General features: G+C 42.9%; 1 pseudogene; it reads right to left on the bottom strand.

The window, feature by feature from the left end:
* Positions 1-3,998: 3,998 nt before the first annotated feature.
* LOC101906120 (serine/threonine-protein phosphatase 2A catalytic subunit beta isoform-like) lies at positions 3,999-5,862 on the bottom strand (annotated as a pseudogene).
* Between the last annotated feature and the right edge of the window lie 829 nt (positions 5,863-6,691).

The raw sequence follows: 6,691 nt of genomic DNA, 5'->3' as shown, positions 1-6,691 counted from the left end.
TGAATGTTGAGCTTTAAGCCAACTTTTTCACTCTCCACTTTTATTTTCATCAAGAGGCTTTTTAGTTCCTCTTCACTTTCTGCCTTAAGGGTGTTGTCATCTGCATATCTGAGGTTATTGATATTTCTCCCGGAAATCTTGATTCCAGCTTGTGCTTCTTCCACTCCAGCGTTTCTCATAATGTACTCTGCATGTAAGTTAAATAAGCAAGGTGACAATATACAGCCTTGATATACTCCTTTTCCTATTTGGAACCAGTCTGTTGTTCCATGTCCAGTTCTAACTGTTGCTTCCTGACCTGCATACAGATTTCTCAAGAGGCAGATCAGGTGGTCTGGTATTCCCATCTCTTTCAGAATTTTCCACAGTTTATTGTGATGCACATAGTCAAAGGCTTTGGCATAGTCAATAAAGCAGAAATAGATGTTTTTCTGGAACTCTAGATGGGGCATGTCAAAAAGAAACAGGAGCCAATCTGAAGGAGCTCACAATGACAAAGCTGAAACAGTTTGAACAACAAAATAAATAAAATATTGGATTATAATCCATGAAATAAAATAAATGGTCTCTTGGATAAGAGACCATAGTGATATAAAGTATTGGCTAAATAAAAAACTGGGAAGAAGAGACAGTTCTACCTTACGGGAGAATTTCAGTTAATGAATGTAGGAGGGGGGCTTCTCTGGTGGTCCAGTGGCCCCCAGTGCAGGGCGCCCAGGCTCAATCCCAGTCAGGGAACTGGATCCTACATTTAACAACTAAAAATTCTGCATGCAACGAAGACTTGTTGCGGCCAAATAAATAAATTTAAATATTAATAAATAAATGTAGAAAGAATGAGGGAAATAGAAAATCATTTTTAGAACAAACACCACAGTAATAATTGTGTGTGAGATCCACTGATGGATGCCAACATTCATAGGCAAAAGTTCGAAGAGAAACAGAATTCTGCATAGTCTTAAACATATTCCTTCAGATATTTATTAATTACAAAGAGAAATATAGTAACTTTACAGTAAAGAAACCTTAACCAAGTGATCAAAGTTGACATTATCAGTAATAAGACATATCAGAGGGCAGCATCGTGTATCCCCTGGTAGGATGAACTAAGAAAGGCATGTCATTTCTATACTATTCTTGCCAAAAATGCACAATCCCAATATAATCATAAGAAAAACCAGAAAACAAATATCAGAAAAATCAGGAAAATATTTTTTTAAATATCAGACTGAGTCACAGTCTACAAGTAACTGACAAGTACTTTTTTTTAAGTCTCAAGGTCATAAAAGACTGAGTAATTATTACAAAAGAGAGGAGATTTAGAAAACACAAAAAATAAATGCAATGTGAGATATTGGATGGCATCCTGGAATAGAATAGAAAAAGAATATAGTGGAAGAGCTGTGAAATATAAATAAATAATATCTGTGCTTTAGCCAAGAGTGTTGCACCAACACTATTTTAGTTCTGTGTTTTTTTTGTTTTTTTTTTTTTACTATTTTAGTTTTGAACATTGCACTGTGCTTACACAAGATGTTCTCATTAAGAGAATTCAGATGAAGGGTGAATAAAACTGTAACATTTGCAACTTTTCTGTGCCTCTGGAAATATTTCAAAATGTATAATTCCTTTTTTGCTGGGGACCAGCCCCAGCTGATCCAGGGTATTCGAAGGAGAGACGGCCTAGGCGACTATTTATATGCTAATTAGAGATATAGAGAACAATAGAATGAGGATAGCTCAGTAGGAAAATTCAGTGGAGAAAAGAAGCTGAGTAGCTTGGTTTACGCGGGAGACCAATAAAACTTCAAGACAAGAAGTTTGCACCACTTACGTAGGCCGCAGGCGCCCTCTCGAATAGCGGAAGGTGTCTCACCCTAGACTCCTTCTCGAGTGGGTCTTAGAAGCCCAGGCATGATTAGTAAGCGTGGTGGGTTCCGCGCTCCAGATGGAGACTCAGCTGGAAGTTAAAGGGAAGAATGACATGGGGAGACCAAGCGCTGGTAAACAAGGCCCGTAGCTTTATTTTTAACAGGGGCTTTTATACCCTAAGTTACACATAGAGGATAATAGGGGATGCAAAGTCAGCAGTCTTTGGTTCTTATCAAAAACCAAGGTTTCTTTCCTGCAAATGTATCGTATACAAATGGTTTAGGTGATTTACATCATCTTCTGGCCAGAAGGCCTACTAACATTTTATGACTCTTGACAAGGACTTATCAACAAAGACTTACTTTCTCTAAGAGTAATTATTTCAAGGTTTGGCACCATCTTCCAAAGATAAAATTGCATTCCTATAGGGCGGATGTGTAATGGGTTTACAACAAAGAAAGAATTTATTACCTTAAGGGTCTAAAGTTACTAACACCAAGGCCACTACTTATTTTTTCTACATACCCACTATTAATTAATACATATTCAAGGATACAATTCAGGGGATGTGAAAACTTGGCAACAAGCATTGACTCATCAATGAAATCCTTTACTAGTTTATTCTGACAGTTTTTAACTCTCTGAGAGGCTCTAAGCTATTTGAATATCTTAAGCTTCCCATGCCTCTCGAGGCTGGGAGACTGTAAACAATCGTATGCATAGCTGCAGGAGTCCGGGTAAACTTGTCAGGCGAGTTAGAGAGCCATCAGAGGGGTTTGGATTTAAACACTCCTAATTGCCCAGGAACTTTATTAATTGGAGCTGTAAGTTAACTCTTTGACACAGAGAGAGAGAGATGGTGGTAGGGGACAGCCCCCAGTAAAGTCAGAGGTGAGAGCACAAAGCAATAAAGTAGGCAGACTCTGGTTTTTTTGGGGGAAAATGCTCGAGAATATCCGGGGGGACTCCTGAGGCTCGATCCCGCCTTTGCGTATGCCGAGCCTCCTTCCTCATGACCTTTGTCACGAGTGGAATGCCTCACCGGCTCCCCGCACTTTTTGTTTTCATTAATTTATTTTTGGCGGTGCTGGGTCTTCGTTAGTGCACAGGCTGTTTTCTCTAGTTGGGGTGAGCAGGGGCTATTCTTCGTTGCAGTACACGGGTTTCTCATTGTGGTGGCTTCTCTTGTTGCAGAACACAGGCTCTACAGTGCAGGGTTAGTAGTTGTGGGCACACGGGCTCTGGGGCACTTGGGATCTTCCGAGACCAGGGATTGAACTCATGCCCCCTGTATTGGCAGGCAGATTCTTATCCACTGCACCACCAGGGAAATTCAAAATTTATAATTTCTTAAAAGACACTTCATAGACCTGCCATTTCTGATCTTCTTCTGTATCCTTCCACTGCATGAAGGATGAAAGCTTTTAACCAAGCTATAAAAAGGACTTCTAAAACTCTTTAACATCATCCCTTATTCATTACCCTAAGCCATGACTCTTTTGTGTCATATATATTGACCACCCTTTACTGTCTTCTCATTTTAAAACGGAGAAGGCAATGGCATCCCACTCCAGTACTCTTGCCTGAAAAATCCCATGGATGGAGGAGCCTGGTAGGCTGCGGTCCATGGGGTCGCTAAGAGTCAGACACGACTGAGCAACTTCCCTTTCACTTTTCACTGTCATGCATTAGAGAAGGAAATGGCAACCCACTCCAGTGTTCTTGCCTGGAGATCCCAGGGACGGGGGAGCCTGGTGGACTGCCGTCTATGGGATCGCACACTATGAGTCGGACACGACTGAAGTGACTTAGCAGCATTTTAAAATTGTATTTATTTATTTTTGGCTGTGTTGAGTTTTCACTGCTGTTTGTGGGCTTTCTCTAATTGCGGTGAACAGGGGCTAGTCTCTGGTTGTGATGTGTGGGCTTCTCATTGAGTGGCTTCTGTTGTTGCAGAACATGGGTTCTAGATGCTCGGGCTTCAATAATGATTACTGTGACTTTTATCACCTTAGATTCACATAGTCTGTTCTTGAACATCATGTAAATAGAATCAAACAGTGTGTTTTCTTTTTAATTTAGTCAACCAAATTTGAGATGCCTTCAAATTCCAGTCTTTTTTTTTGTTTGTTTAAAACAGAAAGTTTATTTGCTCAGTACACCAAGTAGAATGCAAGCACTATCATGACAAATATACAGAAATATGCAGATCAACATAAAACAGTAATTTAGTTTTAAAGAAGGGAAATCTCTTTAAATGTTATGACAACGTACTCCCAAGAATCCTTTTTTCAGTTAATTATACATTTCAATAAAATAAATGGTAATGAATTAAGTGGAAGTTAGCTTGTGAATTTTTCTTAAAAATAAAAATCCAACCCTATTAATCCATGCCAGTTAAACACTCCTAACTAAAATTTCCCAGTAAGTGCAAGAGATGGAGTTGGTTACCTTTTTTGCTTGAACAGTCCCAAGGAAAATGGTTACTACAGATACAGCAGGCAAACTGTTAAGACCGACCGATCTAGAACTTAGTGTTGCACTAATTTCAGTCTCAAATTGTGCTGAACGCTCATCATTAGTATGGCACATTTTGGTCCATGATGTGGTTTAATGCCAAGACAGATCCCAATTTGTTACAGAAACACATAGATTACTGTTGCTTTTTTTGTTTATATATATATATATATATATAAAAGCCAGATATACTTCCACATACAAAGGCAGGTTTTCCCAAGAGGGATTTACAGGAAGTAGTCTGGGGTGCGCCGGGTCACATGAGGCTCTCCACGACGAGGTGCTGGGTCAAACTGAAGGAAGGAATATTTCAAAGTGTCATCTAATTCCATGATAGCAGCCTGGTTCCCACAACGATAACAGTAATTGGGTGCACTGAAAATGGTAACCACGTTCCGATCGTGACACCAATTGTATCCCTCCATTACAAGTTGGTGAGCACGAGAAACCAGTGTGAGACCATTAGCATGGTTAAACGTTTCAGAAATATCTTGTCCAAATGTGTAGCCAGCACCACGTGGAGAAATACCCCACCCACCACGATCATCTGGATCTGACCATAAGAGATCACACATAGGGCCCTCATGTGGAACTTCTTGTAAACGATCCAGGGCTCTTATATGATCCAGTGTATCTATGGATGGAGAGAGGCCACCATGGAGGCAGAATATCTGTCCATCTACTAAAGCTGTAAGTGGCAGATAATCAAAGAGATCTGTAAAATATTTCCAAACATTGGCATTTCCATACTTTCGCAGACATTCGTCATAAAAGCCATAAACTTGGGTAATTTGTCGGCTTTCGTGGTTTCCTCTCAGTATTGTAATGCGCTCTGGATAACGCACCTTTAATGCCACAAGAAGAGTTACCGTTTCCACAGAATAATAACCTCTGTCTACACAGTCGCCCATGAACAGATAGTTTGTGTCTGGTGACTTCCCACCGATTCTGAAGAGTTCCATAAGGTCGTGGAACTGGCCATGCACATCTCCACAGACGGTGACAGGACAACGGACCTCCTGTACATTCGATTCTTTTGTTAAAATTTCCTTAGCCTTTTCACACAGCGTCCGGACTTGGTTCTCGTTCAGCTGTTGTACACTCATTCAGCTGCTCGACCCACTGGTCCAGGTCCTTAGTGAACGCCTTGTCGTCCATGGCGGCCCCAGCCCCTCCGCCGCCGCCTCCTCCCGCCCCCCGCGCGCCCCCGCCCCGGGCGCTGCTCCCCTAGCCCCCCGCCGCCGCCGCCGCCAGCTCCCGGCGCTGGAGGGAGGAGCCGGGCACTGCGGACCCCGCGCCCCGCCCAAGCCCCTCGGGCGGCTCCGAGCGCGCGGCCTCCGGGAGACCCCCGCCCGCCCCGGCCCGCCGGCCCGCGCGCCCGGAGAGTCGGTGAAGGACGCGGGGACGTGCGGGGCTTCCGCGCAGCTGCCGCCGGAGGATGGGCACCCGCCGCCTGCCGGCCGCCGGCCGCTCTCCTCCAGTCTTAAGACTCTAGACTTTTAAGCAGACCAGCCTCTGATCCCATTCAATTCAGTCATTCAGTCAATGATTCAACAAGTTTTTATTAATATTCTACTTGACTTCAGGCATTCTCCCAAGCACTGGGGACACGGTTTTGAATGAAACTGACCAAATCCTTCATTCTCACTGAGCTTGATATGCTAGTGGGGAAAGCTTATTCTAGAAACACAAACAAATAACATAATATTTCAGAGAGTAATAATTACTACAAAGAAAAAAATTAAGCTGGATAAGCCAATGGAGTAAGAGGCTGGTAATTTAGACAAATTTGTCAAGAAAGGACTCTCTGGACTGGTGATATTTGAACTGAAGCCTAACTAATATGCGGACACATCCGAATGTGTCCCCTCACCCAATTGCATATGTTGCCAAAGGTGATGATATTGGCAGGTGGGATCTTTGGAGGTGATCTGGTCATGAGGGTGGACCCCTCATGGATGGGATTAGTGTACTGATAAAGGATATACTACAGGAAATTTTCTGGTGGTCTAGGGGCTAAGACTCCATGCTCCTAATGCAGGGAACCCAGGTTCAATCTATGATCAGAGAACTAGATCCCACCTGCCCCAACTAAAGAGCCTGCATGCCTCGATGAAGACTGAAGAGCCCATGCTGCAGCTAATACTTGGTGCAGCCAAATAGATCAATATCTTAAAAGAGAGAGAGAGAGAGATCTCAGAACTCCCTAGCCCTTTTCACCACTTGAAGACACAAGAAGTCTCAGACCCGGACCAGGGCTGCCACCTGACCATGCTGGCACCCTGATCTCAGACTTCCAGGC

The sequence above is a fragment of the Bos taurus genome, chromosome 18 (assembly GCF_002263795.3).
Source record: "Bos taurus isolate L1 Dominette 01449 registration number 42190680 breed Hereford chromosome 18, ARS-UCD2.0, whole genome shotgun sequence".
Taxonomy (NCBI): domain Eukaryota; kingdom Metazoa; phylum Chordata; class Mammalia; order Artiodactyla; family Bovidae; genus Bos; species Bos taurus.
The sequence above is the reverse complement of the archived record's forward strand: the minus strand, read 5'-3'. Positions and strand labels throughout refer to the sequence as shown.